The sequence below is a fragment of the Macrobrachium rosenbergii genome, chromosome 5 (genome assembly GCF_040412425.1).
Source record: "Macrobrachium rosenbergii isolate ZJJX-2024 chromosome 5, ASM4041242v1, whole genome shotgun sequence".
NCBI classification, from domain to species: domain Eukaryota; kingdom Metazoa; phylum Arthropoda; class Malacostraca; order Decapoda; family Palaemonidae; genus Macrobrachium; species Macrobrachium rosenbergii.
In genome coordinates, this window is record NC_089745.1 from 17436584 (window position 1) to 17461325 (window position 24742).

The 24742-nt window shown below is 40.8% G+C and overlaps 1 protein-coding gene and 1 long non-coding RNA gene across 3 annotated transcripts in view; one reads left to right on the forward strand and one right to left on the reverse strand.

The window, feature by feature from the left end:
- The window catches only part of LOC136838567 (ubiquitin-protein ligase E3C), a 416786-nt gene that overhangs the window by 72316 nt on the left and 319728 nt on the right, over window positions 1-24742 (reverse strand). The gene's annotated exons all lie outside the window — the stretch shown is intronic.
- Window positions 18146-23882, forward strand: LOC136838994 (uncharacterized). The gene is made up of 2 exons (XR_010853177.1): window positions 18146-18185; window positions 22846-23882. It is a non-coding gene; the product is annotated as an uncharacterized lncRNA (long non-coding RNA).

A 24742-nucleotide genomic window follows, 5' to 3' on the forward strand; every position in this document is an offset into this window, starting at 1 on the left:
TACTATTAGGAAATGGAAACCTACCACCACAAACCACTCTATATCTTAAAAAGATAAACATCCTGTACAGAACCCTGATTAAACATTATATCTCTATTTTGTACTTCCACTGACCAGAAAATGGCATGAAACATCAAAATGTGTAAACTAGCATGTACAGTAAACCCCCCGTATTTGCGGGGGATGCATACTGCACCCCCCCCATGAATAGCTAAAATCCATGAATACTTAAAACCCCTGTAAAAACACTTAGAACTGCCTATTTTGATAGTTAAAACACAAGAAAAACCCGCTAAAAATGCTTATACTTGAGTATTTTAATAGTTTTATCACAAAAAGTGCATTGTCATGAAAATGATAAGAAAATACAGTAATCAGTGAATATTTCTCAGTGATAAATACCGCGAATGGGCAAATTTTCCGCAAATAATGGGTAGATAGGTTCCACAGAAATCCGCGAATCTTGAGAACACGAATACAGGGGTTTACTGTAATACTGAATTAAAAGTAGTATTTCAAAACAGAACTGGGGTTCTAGAGAAACCAAATTTAGATTGAAAGTAGTACAATATTACATGTGACTGATTTTATAAAGTCCTAAAACAATCATGAGAAAATGTTTAAAGGTAATGGATGTGCGCTGACGCAATTCAGTATAATATAATCCTTCATTTCAGTAAATGAAGAGAAATTGACTATACATTGTAATATAGTCGAACTGTAGAAATTTTTTTCCACACCTGATGGGTGTTAAGACTCAATTCTAGGTGTAACTTTTACCTCTATCCCACTACTGGTAATTAAGCACTGTTTGTATGCCATAAATAGTTCTAGATGCTGCACAAGAAAGATAATCAATCTCTGTTAATCTTTGTAAATGTTCAATGCAAGCTTTGATTAGCCCCCACACACTATTTCACTTTTGCAACTGGTACTGCTGAGGTTATGTTTATTTGCAATCATTTGCTTTTTATTGTACTTTTTACTTTGGCAACTGAGAAGATTAAAAAGAGGTGACTAATTATATGGTATTCTCCCTGGACTTTAATGATGAAGGGAGTTAAAACTGACAGACATCTGATGAACTACTAGTTTGCTAAGAATTTATATGTAAGGCTGACTTTTTGCATTGATTCAGAAAGATTAAATACGAGTTTTGTATTAGGACTGCATGTGCTGCATTTCAGGGTTTTAATTTTTGGTAAGTTGATCATTTTGATAAAAGTGCTGGCCAACTAACAAACACCAGCATAGTTATTATCTTGAAAGTTAGCTTTCATTTGATTTCTGCCTACTTAAAATTTGCTTACCATGCTTTACAATTATCTTCCTTAATCAACATTACCTTGGTATATTTTTTACACTAACTAAATGTTATCATTTGCTCAAAATAATTATTTAATTGCTTTATTACTTGATAATAATACTGTAAACCATTTTTGTTACTGGTAATGTATTTACTGTACTTGGTTTTATTTGCCTACCTTTCCTACTCAATGTAAAGATTCTGATGCAAATTGTAGCATTATCTCATAAGTTTACTTTCTCCATGTCTAGCTTTGAAAATAAATTTGTTTTATTGTATGTTCATGACCGTACTAGCTGAATCATTGTTACACTGGGAAAATTTCATAGTCTTACTTAGGGATTTTCTGGATACTTTTTGAAGATTAAGCAGACTTGCTATTAGAAACTGAGACCTACAATATCATGCTAGTTCAATGACAATTTTGTTTCATAATTCACTTGCTAAACTTGCCTTACACGAAGTGTTCATGTGTGCCACAGAGCACTTCTGTTTGCAGGACCTTTGTCAGGATGAGTTGAAATTGACCCCCTGGAAAGGTGACATGGAAGGCTGGCTTGCCAGGCTCAAGCACAATTCAAACCTGTGCTGCTTTGCTTCTGGGGTCAGGCTTTCACCCCTGTCCCAACTCTCTCTCTCTCCAAATCCTGACCATGGAGTTTGAGCCAACACTCCTGCAATGACTGTTCTAGCCATCAAAGGTAACTCAGCTTCTCTTTAACAACACTGTCATGGATACAGTTGCAGACTCCTTTGAGCACATGAAAGGAAAGAACTCAAAGAAGTCACTATAGCAGTTCATGCCACCAGACTGGCACTTACTGGCAACAAAAAGACATTTTTATGATAAAATGATGTTTCATTATACTTACCAAAACACTGTAAAAGCTTTTATCTCTTTAAAATCGACACGTCCGAGATATAAATTTTCAAACTTTGTTTGGAACGCTGATACAATTGGCGGGAGACCCAACCCCACCGGATGCCGGTGGGGGTAGCGTGGCAGGAGACATGTACCTACAACCCAGGTCAGTTTCATTCTCGGGCATTTGGAACGCATCTCGCACCGCCTGCCTCAAACTGTTTGGGTTCCTTTTGTCTGCTTGTACTTGGTTGTATGCCTCCTTGGTGAAGTACTCAATTGCCTGTTTATTTATCTAATAGCCTCAGCTCTGGGATTTCGTAGCTATGTCAGATCTCAAGCCTCGGATCCAGAGTTTGCGTGAATTTAAAGTTCGGGCCAAACTAGTTAAAACTTAAATACGACACAAGCAATTTTGTGTACAGACTGAAGCCAAGAGTGTTCCCAGAACACACAGTGAATGAATGGAATGGAGCTGAGTTTTGGCAAACATACAGTCTCTAATTAGATTGCTTGGTTAGGGATAGGGATAGGAAAGTTTTGCCGTAAGGGAAGCTAGGTTATCATCTTCTTCGCGGTGGCATTGGCGCTACCTCCCCACCGCTGTTCCTTCCTCCCTCTCCTACCTCCCTCTACCGCTGCTCTTCCTCCTCATATTCTCTTCTTCACCAGCTTCCCAGCATGTTTTCCCTAAAGCCAAGCCTAGCCGAATGATAACCGAATTCGTTTTTCAGAAATCAAATGGAAGCGTGAAATGAACGGTTTCATGGAGTCGGGTCTTAAGTTTAGGCGCGTTTCGCACTGTGAAGTCCGGCGTTAGCGCCGCGATGACGCCAGTGTTAAAAGTAGATAACAATGTGGTTGTTCGCGACGCGCTTTGCGCTTAGCCCGTTTGCTTTTCCGAAGTCTTTTGAGCAAAGGCATCCAGTCCTTCACCTTCTGAGGCTAGAAGACAGTCCGCGCTGGCGAAAAGGTCAGAAATTATTGCCCCACGAGCAGGCTCGCCCCCAAGGCACAGGAAAGCTTCTTAGTCCTGGTGGCAGCAGTGGTGCTTGACTCACTCCGGTTGGCCAAAGCTTCAGAGATGGAAAGACCCATCGACAGTTGCCGATCTTCTCGGCCACTGCGCATCGAGGATGGTGTCCCCAGAAAACTCACTGGGCGCGTGGTCGCAGTCTGCTGCACTACTCTAAGGTTAAGTTTCAGTGAGAGTAGCAGCAGTTCATCTTCAGTCTCTTCATATTCCAGCTGGATCCCCTCCTCGCCACTTCAGCGGGATCAGACCCCTGGCCCTTAAAGAGGCGCTCGATAATTCCTGCCCAGGTTACTAAACTTCAAGAAAAGCGACAACCAGCCCTATACCTGGTTGCTCAGCGTGGGGATCCATCAAGATACATTCTCAGACGCTCCCTCCCAGGTCCCCTAGTGCAGTCAAGAGGCTCAGCCCTCCAGAAATCTCCCGCCGCATGGCCCGGCCCTCTACTTCCTCCTCCTGCACACCCAAGTGTTCGCACCTTGGTTACATCTCGCCTCCCAGCAGTCTATTCTGTTGGGAAGGGAAGATAGAAAAGGTAGTCCGCAAAGTCCTTGGTATTCTGAGGATAGAGAAGTCGCCCCTCCTCAACTCCTGGACGGTCTGGGCACGGAACCGCCCTTTCTGGGTGAAGAGGAAGCGCCCAGGTGAATCGCCTTCACATTACGCTTCTCACTCAGCTTTCTGCTGCAGTCGCAGACTCGGCGAATATTTCAGCCGACAGCCCTCTTCCGACTTCTACGCTGGGCGCCTGAGCCAAGGTCCTGCCTCTTCACTCTCCTGGTACTCTCCACCGCCTCCAAGAAAGCATTAAAAGAGGTAGAGGCGTGGTTGAAGCTAAGAGGTCCTCGGTAAGTCGTCGCTTTTACCCTCCTTCAAAGCCGTCGAAAGGGGAGGCAAAATTATTACAGCACAGAGCCTTCACTGGGATCCGCAATTTCAGCACAGGGGGACTTTCGGCCCTGGTGGACCCCTCAAGACGCATTTCATTCGAGGCAGCCAAGACCTTCTTTTCTGCCCTAGACGTAGAACATTTTTCCAGGAACCTCTTCAAGCTCCTAGAGATTGTCAGCTTTATCGATTGGTCAATGGGAGCTGTTTTCAAACAGGTGGAGCAAAGCATCCGGGCAGGAAGACGCTCTTGGAAAAATCACGGGTTCCTGTCCTGCACCGACATCGCTTATCCATGATGCGGCAGGCGAAATTTCTCTCCTCTCGCCATGGCCACTCTGAAGAAGAGGGAAACTTGGTGCCTGCTCTGCCCAAGGCTGTGACTTCTTCGCGAGAGGAACGGCTGATGTTCGCACCTTTTGGACAAGGAGTGGCCTCTTCCCAGAAGCAGTAGTGAAAGACGCCCTGTCAGCCATGGATAAGAGGGCGTCGTCACACATCCTGTCTAGTGTCTTCACAAGACCAGGCCTGCTCCCGCTTTGACCAAGACGGCATTCTCCTCTTAACAGGCATCCGCTTCGTAACTCCAGGTCCAAACCTTACCCAAGGTCCCGCTACAACCCAGGGGTCACAAGTTCTCTCAAAGCCACAAGGTCGTCATATTGCCAGATCCCTGTCTCCATGCGCCGGGTGGGGGCCAGACCAGCCTCTTTGGGAGGAATGGAGAGACAGAGGCAGATCAGTGGGTGGTGCAAGTGCTCCAGCTAGGGCACTGCCTGTTGCCTGCCCAACCTCCTCCTCTCCAATTCTCCTGGGCTTCTTGACAGCATACCAAGAGGCTCAGTCAAGTTTTCGGCCCTAGAGACAGAAGTCCGGTTCTTAGGAAAGCGTCATCGGGCGAGTGCAGGACGTCAACCCCAGGGTTCTACAACTGCCTGTTTGCAGTCCCTGGGTCATCAGGGGTTGGAGGCCAGTTCTCGACGTAAGTGCTCTCAATATGTACCTAGTGAAAACCAAGTTCTCCATGTGGAATCGAACCATCAGTTCTTCAGGCACCAGCTCGGGGGATTGACAGACCCCTACATGGAAGACGCCTACTCCACATTCCAGCACATCAGACTCCAGGTTATTCTTTACTTAAGGACAGAGTTTACAGTCTGGGCCCTCTGCTTCACCTGTCGCACAGCCCCCGCAAGTGTTCACCAGATTCTACCGGGATAGGTCATTGGCTACACCTGAGGAGTCTGGACATCTTGTACCTAGATTTGACTGGCTACCCGTTCATCACCAAGGGACTGGCTGCATGGAGGACCTTCACAGAACCCTAAGGTTAGCTCGGGACTTAGGGATTCTGATAAACACAGAAAAGTCGAGCTTAGTTCCTTCACAGAGGATTCTTTTATTTGGGGATGACTCTGACAGTCTAGCTGTTTTCTGTCTCCCAAAAGGGTCTCCTCCTGCCTTCAGGCTGTGGAGAAGCTTTCTCTGGACAGTTGCCCACCGTCAGGATGGCTCTCCTGGGAACTCTGTCAAGCCAGCGGAGCAATTTGTAAGGTTAGCCGTCTGCACATGAGACTCATAGCTTTCCTCAGGGACTTTGGGACAGAAGGACCCAAACGGACTCCACGTGGTCTCAACATTCCCACGCCAAGGCATCTTCTGGTGAGGTCATGAAAGGCTTTCTGGAGGGTCTGATCTTCCTCCTGGGCACAACCATCCTTGATGTTTTCTTTCAGACGCCTGGGCGTTGGGTGGGGAGTACATCTAGCCAACCTCAGGACGTCAGGAGTTTGGTCGGACGAACAGAAGAAGCTCCACATCAATGTCAAGGAACTGTTGGCCATTCACCTCGCTCTCCAGGAATTTTCGACCCACGTCTCAGGCCAAGTAGTAGCGTTCACGCGACAACCGACGGTTCTAGCTTCGGCATCCGGAAACAGAGGTACCCATTCTCGGCCCCTGTTCAAAGCTGCAGGACCTTCTTCTGTGGGGCGGACAGCAACAGGTGGGCCCTGTTCCCCTCGGTTTGCAGGGAAACTGAACGCCCTGGCGGATCAACCCAGCCGCCGGAACCAGACTCTCCCACGGAGTGGACCTCTGCACCTACGCGTGCCTAGACCTGTGGAATCTGTGGGCACTCCTGCAATAGATCTCTCTTCGCTACTCCAAGAACCATCGGCTCCAGTGTTCTGCTCACCAGTTCCAGACCCACTGACTCACTTGGTGATTTTCAGTGTCTTTCTAGACTGGACGAATCTGTTTGCTCATGCCTTCCCTCCTTTCGCTCATCAGGCAGGTGATAAAACAAAGTAAAATTCCATCAGCAGGTCGAGCTGATCCTCATTGCCCTGCCTAGCCAAGGAAGGGTTCCCGACCTGCTAGATCTCCCTGATAGACTTCCCAGGCTTCTCCCCTCAAAGAAGTCGCCTCAGACAACCCCACCCCAATGGTTCCACCAGGATTGTCCACGCTCGCTCTGACAGGCTTCAGACTGTCAGGAAGCCCACCAGAGCGCGAGGTTTTTCAAGAAAGGCTTTAGAGCCATTGCGAGGGGTGAAGAGAGATTCCTGATGCTATAACAATCCAAGTGGACAGCTCAGAACTGGTAGAAAAATAGTATCTCCTTCTTCTTCGGTCACTATAACTCAACTTGCCCATTTTTCATTTACTTTAAGGGATTCAAGAAAATTGATGCCATCAACCACCAAGGGCTAGAGCACGTTGTCCTCCGTCTTCTACCATAGGGGTTAGACTTATCAAATAACCGAAACTTGTCAGACCTCTCAAGTCCTTAGACACAGCCATAACCCAAACCTGTCTCGACTCTCCTCAAGCCCTTAGACACAGCTAAGGCCCCAAACTGCTCCTTGCCTGGAATTTGAGATGTAGCTTTGAGGTGGTTAATGTCTCCAAGGTACGAACTCTTAGAAGATCTTTCTTAGGACCTCACTAAGAAATCCCTTTTTCTGGTTACTTTAGCAACGGCAAAGAGTGGTTAGTGAACACAAGCCATTGACAATAAGGAAGTGGTTTTTCTGCTACAGTGCGGTTTGCCTGTTCACCTTGAATTTTCTAGCTAAGAACGAATCTCCTTCCAACCTGCAGTGGCCTCGGTCCTTTGGTCCAGAACCTCTCCAAGTGGCTGGCCCTCAAGAATTGAGGCTTTGTGCCCCGTTAGAGCTATCAAGACTTACTTTCTGGCCAGAACGCCAGCATCAGAGGACGCCTCTTAACCTGTGTGTTCATGGTGATCCAACCAGACCTTTATCCAAGAATGCCCTGGCTTTCTTCACAAGGAACCTTCTTAGAGGCGCACAGGCACATCACAAGAGGACGCACGCCCAGTCAAGTCTCACATTCAATGGCGCGCTTCACACCTTCAGTGGTCATATTGTCACTTTCGTGAGATCACACAGAGCACCTTCTGGAGGTCAAGTCGTGGTTTATGGCCCTCTCACACTTAGGAGGTTGAAGGCGACAGACCTGTTTGCGTAGGTCCCCAGACGGGTAGCAGGTTTTGGTTTAGGGAAATACACTAGGGGTAGGTTCCTTATCTTTTCCTTTCCCTGTGGTTTTATGGTCGCTGAGTTAATGGAAGTCAGGCACCAATTCACCCGGAGTACCTCCCATTCTAGTTGAGTTGCCGAGGTATAGGGAAGGGGGATATATTTAGCTATTTTAGGTTAGGCGGTGAGACCCAGTTTTCAGTCTGGTTGTTTTCCAATTGCTCAGGGCAAGAGCAAAAGGAAGTCACTCTTGTCTCAGTCAGCGGTGTGTACTTCCTGACTGTTTGGGTTGTTGGTGGAGCAGAGTGGCGGCAGCGCCACGCCTAAGGCTCCTGGGTGGTAATGGAGCTTTCAACCAGCAGCAGTAATTCTCCCTGCAAAAGCCCATCTACCAGGTAAGGTGACTCCTGTCTTTGTTGGTGTGGATCCCAGATACCCATGGTTAGAGTTTGTTCTTTTCTTTTTTTTTTTTTTGTGTGTAACCTTTCAATAACTTGTATCTCATCCTGCCCTTCCAATTCCTAAAATACTTCTAGTATGAAATTATCTCTTTAAATTTATCACATACCTGATGTGGTCAGCTGAGCAGACAAAGAATGATCACGTAAACATATGATATCAGACATACAACAATAATCATGAAAAACAATAAAGAATTATTTGCTTAGACAGCAGTAACACTGTTGATGATTTTTCTACTTCATATTCATCCTATTTGAGATGACAACAAAGAAGACAGAATAGGAACATGGACTTTAGGTATTGAGCCACAACATTTCAAACCGCATGACAGTGAAGATTTGGATGAAGACTTGACTAAATCAACCAGTGCCCTTCCCGAAAATTCTTGAAAGTTTTTACACTCTTCAACTGAAGTTAGCTTAGCCCCAATACAGAACAGTACAGCTTAAAAGGACAAGTATAGAGGTCGCAACCCACTGCCATTCACACAAATTAAGGTTTAAAAAAAGTCATTCTGGCTTGTGAACACACCCTGTTTCCATATTAGTTATTAGTCAGTCTACAATAGGCCTATTAAGTTATCTCACAGTAACAGTGATGTCTGGTACAAGTTACTATATGCATCAGTACATGAGATGGGATCTGAACATGAAAAAAATTCATCCACATCACAAGATAATTGAAAACGGCAAAAAGCACTTGCATCAGTCTTATGGTTATACCCATTGTTATTTTCTAATGAAGCTGGAGTAATACTATAGTTACTTTGCATAATAAATCACTAAAAACCTGCCTAACATAAATTGAAATAATATCACAGCAAAGAAAACAAGATACACCTACAATCTCATGTGCGTGTGAGTTTGAAATTCATTTCAGATACAGTATATGCTGAAATTTTTATACCAATAGAGTTAATTTATATGATGTATGTAGGACTGTCCCAAGTTTTAATGGGAGCCCTGAGCAGAGTCTGATTTGGTGGCACCTTCAATACTGCTGGCTATGTATTGTCAATTTTTATTATTTCTCACATTCTGGGTGACATCAGTTATCCCACACACCCAAATCAATTTTAAATAGTTGTAGCTTCATTATTTACATCATACCAGTGTAATGCTGGCAAGTTTTCACGCTCGTAGCAAACCCACAAGAGTGCTTCTGGGACTAATCTGTAGTACAGTATCTATAAATTAATCCCAAATAAGCTTACCGGATGTGTTTACTGAAATTGATACAACTAACCAACTGACAAGGCATGTACTATATATAAAAAGTTACCCACTTTAATTTGTTTTGTTGTAAGAAATTTAGTGTGCAAAAGTACAGAACAATCAAGCACTGTACAAGAAAAAAGTGAATAAAAATAAACAGCAGCTCTTCATAATGTATTTTTTGAAAACTTTGTACTGATGCACAAAATATAAAAAAAAATAAGAATTTGAAAAGCCTAAATATTTACTCTTCTTACTTTTTCTCCTAAAGATTGTTCAGTTTGATTACTATCAACAGAGCATCACAAAAAAAAAAAAAAAAAAATCAAATGTTCTTGGGGCCCCTCTCTTGACTGTGGGAACTAAGCAGATGTAAGCCCCCTGCTTTGCTACCAAACCCAGGTTCAGCAGCCTCTCACTTGTGTCAGCACCATGTGATCTTTGAACCACATAGGCAACACATTATCATAACTACTATTTGGCCTGCTAAAAAAGTACTTTGTTTATCCTCACCTCCCATATGAGTTTCCTTGCCCTGGTGACCTTGGAACAACCTGGTAGACTAGCATATTCTCACAACTAACCTCTGGCAATTAACAGACTAAATAAAACCATGTGCTACTAACAAAGAACCATTAACAGACTAAATACAGCATCTCAGTTCTCAGTTCTTCTCTCTCAAGAGGACAAGATCGTCATTCATCAAATTAGTAGACTACACAGTTTTTGCACCTTACTGTAATGCATGGACTAACTACAGCCATATCTACCAATACAAAATGCCACTAACACACTAAGTAGGGCATCTCAGCTCTGGCTTTGCTCTTGAGAAAGACTTAAAATCATCTCAATAGCACAGTGATCAACATGGTTCTTGCACCTAACCCCTAGTGACTAATGGACTAAATATGGACGAGTAAGAAAACCTCATAAAAATGTCTGATAACAAACAGATGTACACATGTGCCATTAACCTCTGTTGGGTCCCCTTATCACTGAGCAAATCTTCAGTCTGGTTCTGAAGAGCGGACATACAATTCAACCTCTTAAAACATCACAGTCTGGTTCTGAAGAGTGGACATACAATTCAACCTCTTGAAACATCACAAGTTTGATGAATAAGGTGGACTAAGTCCTTGAAGCAATCCCAGGCAATCAAGTTCCTGATTTATAAGTTCTTCTTGCCAGCATGTGCCCATGCCTGCCAACTTACTCAACACACTGATAGGGGACACAAAAACACAGGCATCCTGGGATGAACTCGAGTCTTTCCTGACACTACTGGACCTCGACGCTGACATAAAGCGCAAGAAGGTCAACCTGGCAAGGGAAATACGGCTTTGCCGACTGTCAACTTATATGGACCGCCTTCCCCAAAACCAAAGGTCCACTCAACATAAGTTGACAAGTTTCTGGAGGAATCTAGGACCACATAACACACCACCCACAACATCTACAAAACATGAGAAGACCAAGACCAGAAGAAGATAACAATAAAGTGATCTGAGCCAACAATGTGCAAAAGTGCCCTTCAGCAAAGACAAAGGTTGCCCTCATTCATCCATTCAGTCCCTTTACCGCTACAAATTTGGCAGAGCAGTGAGGAACTGAGCCCCAGGTGCACCCAACGAAAAAATGAGTAGGGTAGCCACACAAAAAGAACATGGTGACCACCATTATCCCAACGGATGCCCGATCCACAGATTCTACATCACAAAACAACCTGGCAAGAAGCTACTGGTGGACATGGGTGCCTTCAGAAACATCCTCCCAGCATCATCAGCAGGCTGCCAAAGGCCCCTAGATGAAGATCTACGACTCATGGCTGCTAATGGCACCCTCATGTCATCATACAGCCACCAAACCCTCACCTTCCACCTCATGAAAAAGAAATACTGGTAGAATATTGTGTTGGATGGATAAAAATGTGACTGATGTCCACTTCCAATACAGATCAAGGTATATTAATAATAGAAATCAATCTATTTAATGGTTTTGACAGCCAGACGAGCAAAAGAGTGATTATATTTCTAAGTTTGAAGTTTTATCTTCAGATTATCAAAGTTATTTGAGGTCAAGGTCACAAGAAAAAAGAACATGATCAATATTAATAAGACCTTGCATTGAGTAAGGAGATTTAATAGTGATAATAAAAAGTGTTGGGTAGATGGAAATCATCTGATCCAAGCGCACTACCATTGACTGAAAATTTGATAGCAGGCTAATCCTATTAGTGGTTTTCTTGTTCCTCTCTTTAGTAGCAGGCACTGCAGTGATATATGTTATGAAACTTTCGTTTCCTTTTCACGGCCTCATAGTGTTTAAAACGTGGATACTCCACCCTGCAAATTGTTGAAGTTAACGAAGGTCAAAGTCTGTAGAGTAACAAGAATGAAAACTTAATCTGAGCAATGACAAAGCAACTCCACACAGAATGTGGAGTTACACTGATAAAATTAATTGTAAAATTAAAATTATTATGGGATATGAAACCATTTTCGAGTCTAGGTCTCACCTAAGAAAACTAAAAATTTCTAAAAACGTACTATTAAATTTTTAAAGACACTATTAAAAAAAATGAAAGTTTTTATCTTGTAAACTGCCAAAAATTTTTCCTTTTAAACGCAAATATCCCAAAAGATAAAAGGATTTTGGAAAGAAAAAATGGACCACATTATTAGAATTATCCATAAGCAACTTTGAAAAGACTAATCAAACAAGGTAATAGAACCAAAAACTGCAGGAATGGCGTTTTGATTAGTATGTCTCAAACAGCCAGCGTGAAAGTGAAAGTTTAGCTGAACAAAAGGATGAAAAAATGAAAAGTGAACATCGGCCTTGAAACGCGTAGCAGAGAAACGTCGCTGTGAATAATTACGAGCGAGGGAGTGTGAGGTGAAGCGCAGTAGGAACTGTGGGGTTTGTTGGTGGGTAGTGATGAGGGTGGGGGAGGGGAGTGGAGCCTTAATACTTGATGGTAGGAGCATTTTGTGGTTGGAAGAAACTTTTTTCCAGGATCACGATTAAGATGATTGGTCTCCTTGACTCATCTTCACGAGAAGGTCTCTGATGAAAATCACTTGTTTGATAGTATTCCAACTAAAACACGGATACTGAGCCACAAGCCTTATAAGCTTGGCTGACACGCCTTATATAATCAAAGAGTGACTGAAAGATTCTCCGGAATCCCACGGAGACAATGACCAAATTATTAGTTAAGATTGGAGAGAGGGTCACCATCAGATCTTGCTTTGCGTAAACATAAGTTAGCGCCCTTTCAATATGGTAAGTTTGTAAGTCTTCATGTCTAGTAGTGTCGTCCTCCCGCGGTGATAATAAAAGACTGCAATATGGTGGCATTTTATCCCACTGAAGTAACCTTCTTCATAATCCTATCTGATTAATTTGCTACCAGTGACAGGCTACATTAAGAACAGAACCCGCATATAAGCCTGTGACATTTAGGTAACGAACACGCTTTAAGTACGTGAAGAAAGACTGGTTAATGTTGTGCATTATGTTATAATGAATTACTTTTATGCAAATGATCCAATACTACCAGAAATGGGGTTAAACAACTAAATAAAACCTACTTTCCGTATCACACTTGCATCGAATAGATAATTAGAACACCACAGCCTCTATCAAACAAATGCTTGCATGGAAAGCCCCTTTTTTTATATGACGGTATGCAAAGGAGGCAGACCGTCCGCCGAACTATTCGAGAAACTTGAAGACTTGATGGGTGGGGGGTCGGTGCCTGGTTGGGTGACAGTCTTCGTACTGGCGCTAACCCAGAGTTCGGAGTGTAATTCCACTTGTGAATATTATTTGCCCAAATTATGAAGGTAATAGCATTTTCTGCATCCGCCATAATTTCTCAAAGGAAAAGTCTGACACCAGAAATAAATAAATCCGCATTACATGAACTACTTAGACACCATTATTCACCATTATCACCTCTCGTTTTTCCACGCACAGAGAGACAGAGGAGAAAAAGAAAGAGCTCTTGTCGATCATTTGGGTTTGTCACAACAGCAAAGATTGCAGCCGTAACAAGTTCATATAAAAGTTTTGTGTTACGTAAGTTTGATGTTTACGACGAAATCGGGACGTTGACCTTATACTACTGAACAGGAGCGTCAATAGGTAATTACATAGGAACTAGGGCATGCGGTGATGTCACCTTTACAAATAGCAAGGGTGCTTTCAAATATCTGAAATGCGACGGGGGCTCTACTGCACTGATGAGCGAAAACCAATTACTGTATCTGGTGTTTTCATAAACAGTATAAAGCGAGGCGTTGTCAGTGACAGCTGCCCGGGTGACCTCAATAGACCTAATGCCTCTAGTTTAGGTCATCTCAATCTTCGGTGCCCTACAACGTTCAAGCCTAATGGCCATTTCCCAACATTGTTAAAACCTATCTCCTCTCTGTTGGTTTAAAAGTCCAAAGGTCCATACCAGACCTCACAATTTCTTTCCCAACTCATCACTCTTTGGACAAGGGCCCGCTCTCACATAAGCTACCTTAATTCAAAGCAACCAACATCTGTTTTAAACCTCCAGTAGTAAAAGAGCTGAAAATTGCCATCCCCCATTAATCCCGACTTGGACCAGCATGAGGGGGAAAGACCCAGAAAGTAACTTTCCGTTAAAAGCATCGTGTTTTTTTTCGGGGGTTAGGGCGCAGCAAACAGACGAGTACAGAGTGTACATGCCAATTGCACCTGGCACAAACCCAACCAAGTACTGATCAAACTCAGTGTTGCTGAACTTCGATGGTCGGACGACCACTGGTGAAGCGAATGTGTTCCTGCCTATTCAACATTTATGGGTGTATTGATATATATACTCATTTATGCATCTTGACTTTCGAATGCAGCACAGTAAATTTTAGGTGTCGTCATTTTGAACGGTCAATAATTGAGGCAAACTGACGACCCACATTCATGAACAGTTGTGATTTGCAGTGGAAACTCTTTGCTTACCTAGGGCAATAAAACAAGGCACCCCAGAAAGCTGTGTTGGTATAACCTACTTACAGTGTATCCAGGCGTTTGGTTACTGTTGTCAACATAGTAAAAAAAAAAAAAATGGTTTTTGGAGTGACTGTGAGGCACTGCGTTGGGCGAGAATCTCTCGCCCATCCAGTGAGACATCTGACACATGTCATACAACAAGCATGAGTCGCCCAACTTTTATCTTGGTCAACCATTTAGATTCTAATAATGCTCAAAACGGCGAGAGAAGAGCATTTTTGGATTTGCACGCCATTTCAACTGCATCTTACACCAAACACTTCCAAGATAAAGACACGTTACAAAATATATTTAGATCTGTGCAAGAAAAAATTATAGATTGACAGCCTTTATTTATATATATATATATATATATATATATATATATATATATATATATATATATATATATATATATATATATATATATATATATATATATATATGTGTGTGTGTGTGTGTGTGTGTTTATATGCTTGCGTGCTTGAGCGTGCGCGCGCTTATGTATGCGTAAAGATAATACGCAGTACTTCCTATATATAAACGATCAACTTTCATGTACCTAAAGCACGCAGGTAATTTTCTTAGAAATTCGTCCTTATGCAAGGCTGAGACACGACCTTTTGGCAAAAAAGTTATTTACAGTAAATAGTAAGTTTTTTTTTTCTTTCAAGCCCCTTTTCCGTTGTTAGCATCAAGTTCACCGAAATTGCCTGCGGCCATCGCTAGAGCAACCCCTTGTACTACTCTGGGGGTCAGGGAGGGACTAGCCCGATTTGAAGGCTTACGAACAAAGGGTAATAACTTCCGGAACAAACATGTAGCAGTTTCACCTAACAGAGAAGTTTCCACAACAGTAGCCGCTTCACTGACCAATACCAAAGGCTCATCAGCAGCACATCTAAACTCCTATGTGCACCCTAGAAGTTAGGGTCTCCCGTTTCCATTACCCTTTTCATGCAATGAGATCTAGCACTTTCTAGGCCTTCCACTACTCTACCCTTCGTATACTTCTGATTTATGAACTCTTTTCACCCGCATATTATTCCCCATTCTTTCCACCTGACCAAACCATCTCAGAACAATCTGATTCATCGTTTAACTTATACTTTAATGGTTACCACATTTCTCAACCAGTAAACTCGCCTTACTTCGCATATAATACGCAGATAAAAATATACGCACATACATGCATACACACATACATATATATATATATATATATATATATATATATATATATATATATATATATATATATATATATATATATATATATATATATATATATATATATATATATATGCAAAGGAGCTCTGTGAAATTCTGCCACTCACGTCTTTCCTTCCAGAAATCTCCACTCATCTTTAGCTTCCCTTCTCACATCCTTAACTACTGGTTCAGGGATTATCCTACCTTGTGGATAACTCCTATCACATTAGCGGTTTTATATATATAGCCTATATACAGAAGGATCATCAGCAGCGCACTGGCAACCTACACGCCCACTCTGCACTGCTCTCGTGTATGTTACATGCTCTCTCATACTTCAAAATACATACTAAAGTGCTTCCACTGAGTGCCTCTCCTCCTTTCCAAAACTTTTGACTTGTCCTATTTTTTGCCAACTTATCATTATCCTTTCTGTGCATAGGATCAAACTACCTCAAGACACTTTCATCCATTTTTTATTCTATGCTGACCTTTTTCCCCAATCATTTGTCATATCTGTACTCTTCTCACTCTTTGAAACCCTTTTCAATCCATCCATTCATCGCAAACAATTTTCCTCATTAGTTTCTACTGTTTTCTCTCATTTATAATCAGCATCCAGACTGTCTCATCCTTCATCATCTGTAAAATCTAGTCCAATATGCATGTACTACTTTCATTCCTCTACCATTCATTACAGTATTATCTTTTTCATTTAAATATATTATTAATGACTTCGTTACCTTTTTCTGCTAACATGCAATTGTAACTTACTCTTCTACCATGCTAATCAGAATTTGTTTTTTTATCAAATTTAGCACTATTATGTGCAAAAATCAACCACCTCACACAATTCACGACCCAGTTTCTTATCTCACTAAATCTTGTACTTACATTGCTTTATTGACAAACTTACAAAACATGGAGATTTAAGATCTTTGTCCGAGACACAATTTTCATCAAACCAATCACTCTTCTTGTCAACCCTTTGTGTTAAATCCACTTTTGCTCCCAACAGTCCCTCTCTTGTCTCCAATGCTTTGCTCTTAACACAAAAGTGCACAATCATTCTCAAATAAATTAAAAGCCCTTAACAACATGCATTATAATCTGTCAGTCCTGTCATAGTCTTTAAGGTGATCCATGCCACATGCAGCCCTTTCCATTCACTCTCAGACTTCTAACACAATTGTTCCACTACAAGCAACTGATCCACACACTTTCTTCCTTATCTAAGTCCCCGTTGCTTTTGCTCTACCATTCTTCAATCGATTCTTCAGCTATCTGTCGTATTTTCTTAATTAAAATCCTACCACCCATCTTCACAGGTATTGTTATGTCCTAACAATTTTTATCCCTCACCCAGTCAAATTTCCCCTTATACGAGGGAGCAATCAGTCCCCTTATTCCTCCGTTTGGAGTGTTACCACGGCCAGAAATATCTTACACACCATGGTTAGCCAAATATTTGCAATCCCAACTACTCTTAGCAATTTCCATTTTTTTATTTTTCAGTTGCCTTCCTAACTTTTTCGGCAATAGCCTCCATATTCAAGAACTCTCCAAAAACAGGCAATAATTCCACATCTTCATCGTTCTATTTCACGAAATTTCCTCGGGAACTTTTCTCTATTCAAGAACTCTCCAAAAACAGGCAATAATTTCAAATTTTCATCATTCTATTTCAAGAAATTTCCTCGGGAACTTTTCTCTACGTATATAGTTGCTTCCCTCCAGTAAACAGTCATTTTTTTTTCATAAAGTCTTGTTCGGATGAACTCCAGCGTTTGTACTGCTCCCCACTTTTTCCCCTCTCTCATGTTCTTTTCTTCAATTCATCAACTGAATTTTCAACACTCCTTCATATTATATTTTATTATATATATAACTAATAATTTTCCTTTTACTAAAGCTAGGAGGACTCGCAATGAAAGTAAGAGTAAGTAAGAGTATATTGCCTAAGAACTTGAGTACTCGCAATGAAAGTAAGAGTAAGTAAGAGTATATTGCCTAGGAACTTGAGTATTCGCAATGAAAGCAAGAGTAAGTAAGAGTATATTGCCTAGGAACTTGGAGTGTTGTATCATCGCATTCATAATTAAACTGGATCTTGAGTTCAAGGGAGTTAATTACGTGTAAAAAAAATCTAGCCTTAGCCAAAATAGAAAGAGAGAGAGAGAGAGAGAGAGAGAGAGAGAGAGAGAGAGAGAGAGAGAGAGAGAGAGAGAGAGATGAAATAATTTGAGGGAATTTTTGTTCACAGGAAACACACGACGCGACACCGGGTGTTTCCGCCTGTAAAAAGGTTTTTAGGGTTGTCTGATGTCATGGACAAACATTAGCGTCATTTTTTTTCTTGTAACCTTCCTCATCTTTGCTGCTGAAAAAATGAAATGAACCACTTCGGAATAAAATGAGAACGAAAGTCAAGACACGAATTTTCAATTTTTATTATTTTCTTTTTTTCTTATAAAACTGTAGTTCCAAAGCGTTAATTTTGATTAATTGTCTAGTTCATTGGTAAGGAGGAATATAGATCGTAAATTATTGTTTCACTGTTTCACATCTCTGGCAACTGAGTCAAGGCTCGTTGTCGTATAAATACAGCGGAGAATAACGCTGGTCGTACTTTACACTGTAACAATCTGTTGCTCGCCGTCACTCTAGCCTGTGAAAGGTAGGTGGATAAAATATACGGAAAACTTCTGGAGTCTTTCGAAAAAAAAACATCATAGATAACACGATTCGCAATGATAATGTGATAATTGCCTCTTTGTGTTATAAAGTAGTGAAATTTGTGGTGAAAAACAGACTTAATGAGGATAAGCTTCTGTCTGTAACGTGACAACCGTTTGTACCCTCTTTTGGGATCTGTTAACTCATAAAAAGATTTAGAATTCCGAGCACTCTATTTATGAGTCATAACCTGATCAAAATTAAGTGAAGTCTTTAACTTCAAACCTCCGCCACTATGTATGTATTCAAGAAACGCAGATTCCCCACTTTTGCAACTACCGAAGCTCCAATACAGAAACTGAAAAGACTTCTTTTTATTGGAATGTGCATACGACAGATACCACTGACATAATATTCTTATTTAGCGCAAAAGACCATCTGAAGAGTATTCTATCTCCTTCTTACTTTTTAATTTGATTCATGTTCCTTGGGCGTGAATCTAAAACTGATTCGAAAACCGATTCGTCCGACAGCATTCCTTCAAAGGATTTAAATTTATTTAAAATTTAATCTTGAAAGTAACAACTTTTTCTCTGTCAAATAAATTTATTTACTCCCAGGGTTCTATTTGTATATGTAATCATATCCTTAATAAAAAAAAAAATGCGAATTTCAGAGTTTCCGTTCCACGATATACGATCAGTAGCAGATGGAAAAAGACTTATTCAACAAGTCAGAGAAATGTTAATGGAGTCATACTGACCACGATTTTACGAGGGAGATCTGACAACTTCTGCTCTGAAAATACATTGCAAAAATCAATCAGGACCACAACTACAATGGTTTCTCATTAACTGCAATGCACATTAAGCACTCGGGCACAAACCTTATTTATTTACGTGTAGCGAGAGTACATAGTACGATCCCTAATGGGGAAAGAAACTGAGGCCTGTTTATTGAAAAATCCATTGTACCTCTGCTGGGCCAAGCAAGAAACTAGTGACTTGGTTGGTAGCCAGTTGTGAGGGTCGCTACTAGCAATTTATACCAGAAGACTTCCTGTCCTCACATTGAGCCACCCGCCCAAAAGGGGAAGAAGCAAATTATATATACAGTAAATATATATATATATATATATATATACTATATATATATATATATATATATATATATATATATATATATATATATATATATATATATATATATATATATATATATATATATATATAATAATGTGTGTGTGTATGTGTGAGCGTGAGTGCGTGCGTGCGTGTACGTGTACTGTAAAATAACTGAGTATATTTGTTTTTATGATGGGCTCATTCAGCTAACATCACTGTATGCACATCTATGAATACGTACGCAATTGCTAATTATTAAGACATTTATCATGCAAACAGAAGGAGTCAGACGGCATTGTATCAGCATGCAATTTCACGCAACAGAGAGAGAGAGAGAGAGAGAGAGAGAGAGAGAGAGAGAGAGAGAGAGAGAGAGAGAGAGAGACTTGGCACTTCAAAATAAAATAGGAAATTTTAAATGAAACTTTAAACCATATATGTTAGCATCCGTGGAAACATTTAATCATGTAGATATACATTTTCAATCACAAATGCGCGCGCTTATAGATATTTGTAGTGACATTCTTAATTATTATATGTAATATTAAGAACTATAAGAGAACAAATAAAGTATTGTTGCCTCAGGAAGGAACAGTTCAATTAAATCTTACTAGGAAAACATTGGTCTAGACGAATTATGTTGCAAATGAGAGAGAGAGAGAGAGAGAGAGAGAGAGAGACTGGGTGGGCGTCCCGAGCAGTCATTATATGTAATCAAAGGGTTGCCAATAAATCATAATTGCTCTTTTCAAATCTTGAAAGGAGTGAATTGTTGTTAAGCATTAAGCAATGCATTGCAGCAATCGTGGTCTCTATACTGTACACTTTAAAGCTTTCATATGATGACGTTGCGTATCTCGCGTTACGTAAGTTATATACGCTCCGGTAAGACTGATTACGTAGCGTAACAAGCGGTCATTAACATATCCGCGGGGATTTTAACGTTCATGCACGTACGGCCTTCATTCACTGGCCGTTCGCCCCCGCATTCAAACTTAATCTGCGTGAGTGTCTGGACTTTCCTGTGGTCTCGTGCCATACAGAAGTGGACTAAGCATTTCCTGATTGTGAATTCTTACGGCTGCTTTAAACTAAAACATAGTTTGAATGCTGGTCTCCAGAAGGGACAGATTGTAAGAGAAAGTGGATTTTCTAGACTGTATTACTTAAAAACAGATAAAAACTGACCGACTTGTGCCAAAGTTTTATGCAGCCTTCTAAAATCAGAAACTTAAACGGATGACACGGATTTTTATCTGATCACAATAATCTAAGTTCTCCAGATTATGATCTTGGTCTTTATCATTTCCATTATTGCAATTACTATTTTGCTGGTCTGATCTCATGTTGAAATTGCAGTTGCGGTTATGTTTCCACCCGAACTTTCCTTCATCATCAAGAAAAATGAACTTTCTGACTCTCTTATTTATATCAAGACACATTTTGACCAGATTTGTTCATCTTTGCTATTGATGATCAAACACTACGTGAAGTGACACAGACACCAGTAATTTTATGTAAGAAAAGCAGGCTCAAAGTTTTTGCTTGTGCTCAGCGACAGAAACATGTCCTGGTCATTAAGTTTCTGAACTTGAGGTTTACGCAAAATGCTAACCGAAGCCACATCAAGCAGGGTGTTTAGAATTCATCCGGGAAGCACTTAAAGGTAAAGTACTAACATCAAAGTGAATTCTGGAATGGCTCGAGTGAATAAAATCCAAGGACCACTAATGCTCTACGTGCTGCAGGTGAGTCACTCCTGAGATCCGCATCGACCCAAAAGAACCACATCACCCGGTTATTGACCATCCTCATGCTTTCTTTGCGTGGTCATGGATTTCAAGCCAACAGCGGTAATTTCTCGATAAAGGTCCTGTCACTTGCTTTTGTGAACGGGAAAATATTTAGCTGAACTTATCTAACTTACTGACAAGATATAAAACTCCAGTTCCTACCACTTTTTGGATTACGCACAGAGAAAAATATCAAGGAGAATCGTGCTGAGAAGATGATATCTTTTCAATTTGTTCTACAGATATCTTCTTTTAGGACGTACTCCTGAGTACATTTTGTTAAATGCAAGATGAAAAACATTTGATGTCCCGAGTTCCAGGGACACAATAACGGGATTCTTGATAACCCGAACATTTAGAGTACAGATAACCAAGATGGAGTTTTCCAAACAGGATAAGTTTTCTCAAATTCTGCAATACTGTGCCTATTCCCAAAGGTGGAATACGTGTTTGCTGCACCGCTCCAGGCCAATAACTATCCTTCAAGTGCGCTTCAGGGCTGCTGGAGAGTTAATGAGTTAATCTCAAATTCCTTATAACCTTAAGTTTACAGGAGACTTCCTAGTCACAATCAGGATGCTACCAGAAAAAGAATATAACCTTAGTTTCTTTTTAGATCTAACTAATTGCATCAGAAACCACTTTAACCACGGATAGGAGTCCAGACTTCTTCAAACTGGTTAAAGCACTGCTCTTGGGTTGGTTTACCACAAACCTGTAGTGGATATGCACCGTGTTATAGACGATCGGTAACGAAAATTTGCTGGCATCTTTAGTAAAACAAGATATTTAGTGTAGAAAATGAAATAGTGCAGTATGTAGACGACACAACCCTATCTATGTTCACTCGCCTAAATACAAAACTGTTTGCATAGTCAGTGAAGTGTGAAGCTGAACGCCAGCAAAACTTTCACTGATTTTCCAATCCTGTACACGAAATAAATCAATCAGTATTACAGATGCCGATAGTTACTATTTCAAGAAAGACTAATAATACTTCAAAACACAATACGTCATTTCCTTCACTTTTCATATTTGCTATGTAACGGTTTGCGTGTAAATATTTATTTACGCGTTGATTTCTTTGTTGTTATTCCCTTCTCTCTGCTTTACCTCGCCGCCCCTTTTTTAAGTAAAATGCCTGTCAGGTTTCTTCATTAATTAATGTTGTTGAGTGCCAATAATGGTCAATTTACAAAAACAACCTTGAGCCCATGGTGTTATTGACCGTCTTATTTACTTTGGGTGCATATAAACGTCTTTAATAAAGTTCAATACAGTCCAAATAAGGTGATTCAGAGCAGCAACAAAGTGTAGTAAAGCAATATGTAGGAAGAGGATTAATTACTGTAGTGTAGAAATTATTAACTCTCTCTCTCTCTCTCCCTCACTTCATCGTTGCGCTCCCGTTTCGCAACACTAAAGAGACCTTCAATTCAGACTTTCATGTGGATGGCCATATTGTCTGATGTGAGGAAGGCAAAACCTAAATGAAATGACATCATCACGTGTTTTGGATTTGATATAAAACATTTAGTTACTTTCACTTTTATAACTACGTAGGTTTTTATTGCCCTCTACTGAATGCTAATCTCATGCAAGATTCATAACATGGAAAGTAATTTTAAGAGTTTCTTAGGCATTAAAAAAAATCAATATGAAAACTGCGTAAAGATTACTATTATGAACTTTGCAAGAGAGCCAGTCGTTGATATCTGATAATTAATGTTTGATTCTTCCACAGGAATTTAGTGGCAGTGCGAGATGTTTACGGAGCGCGTGATCCTTACCATGTTGGCCGTTGCATTAAGCATAATGGCCATGGTCGACGCCCTGGTCCTCTGTCGACATTTCCCCTCCTGTTGCTACCCCTACGACTCTTGCCATGCTCTGTGTCCATCCTGTCGAGAAGCCAAGCACTTCTGGAACGGCATTCGTCTTTACCCCAAGTACCCAGATCGTCTATGTTCCATAGGCGGCAACGTGATCAATCCAGATCCATATGCTTTCCCAAGGTCACCTGTCTATCCTCATCCTCCAATATGTATATGATGGAATAATCACTCACATGTTCTACATATTATCGGGAGAAGTGAGTTCTCCTTGTCATCAGGTCACTTCGTTATGACGGGACTGAGCTGTTCAAGAATGTTGTTTTGCAGCTTTTGTGGTACTCTGTCCCAACGCCGGGAGCTGTGGCGCTCAAGCGATCAAAGCAACTTCCAAGGGTGACTTGCCATAAAGAAGCATCATCAACTTGTATCAGGCTTCTTCTTCAATACACCCTTCTGAAGAATTTCTAATTGGAAGTCCCGTCATAACAACTAGGAAACTCTCAATGGTCTCGAGTCCTGACCCAGCCTCTCCTAGCTTTTCTTGGGCCAAGCTTGGGTGAGCAAGAGGGGAAGTATGCGATTCTTACACAAGGGAACCAAGGTCGTATTATGTTAATAATACTTACAAAAATGGAAAGAAAAATTGACGGATTTCTAACGGAAGTATTATTAGCAATGAATCTCCGAAAATGAAATTAGCTCTGTCGGAAGCAATCAAGACAGTATTTTCAAGGCGGTCTGTTTAAAAATACGCCCGGTATTCCCTAAGTGACTGATCAACTCTGGTGGCCAGTAGTAGAGTGTTTATCACTACTTGGAGAACCTCTGTGAGGTTGCCTGTAGTGATTCCAGATTGTGTACAGTGTACAAGTATTTATTACCAACCAATTAAGGTCTAGTTTTAGAACTTTTTCTTCATGCAAATAAAGACATTTTGTAAACAGTATTTCACTGCGTATAGCCATTTGCCCTTTACCTTTTGTCTCTTCTAAACTGCAATGTTTAAGTATCAGTGAGCGAAATGCTGATGCACCATTCAAGTACTTGTGGCTCAGAGACAGGATTTATATCAGCACGGGCTCTTGCTTCTTGGGACGAAATTTTGTCTTCAGATCACCTGATTATAAGGTTCCTGGGCGCAGGCGCACTCTATCTTGATGTGACCTACAGGTTATAAGGATGACTAGCTACTACTCGATTAGAGGGCTGCTGTGAATATAGAAGCCATATCTTTAAATTAATAAGCCAATTTTCTTTCATATTTTAAATGCATGACGTCAGTCACAATTTAATAGTTATGGCCATTTATAGTTTGAACATCCCAGAGTGTCTCTAATCCAAAGGCGTTGCTTTTTAATCTTTATTCGTCTCTAACTAGATGATATTAATTGTCTCCAGTCCAAAATTCTTTGAAGTCTTTAAATTCCAAAGATGCCTTATTTCTTCGAGTACTGAAATAAACCTCTTACATTCTCGATCGTATTTCAAACATAATCAGCTCAGTGGTCTGGTAAAACTAAGGTATATTTAACTTCATACATTCATATTGATATTATCACTTTGTACCTAGTAAAAAGAGTGAAGAAAAACGGAACTAACGAAAGATCCAACCAAGTTTTGTTAGAATTATTTTTTATTTTACGTAATAATAATAATAATTCAGGTCATTAAAGGTCAACTCAATGTATGCTAGCAATCTTTTGCAAAAGTGGTGCTGCAGTAACGTAGGTGTGCTTTGAGTCTTGAGTTCCCCCATCACTGGCCTATCCTGTTTCCATCTCCGTAGTGTCGAAGTTACTCACAGCC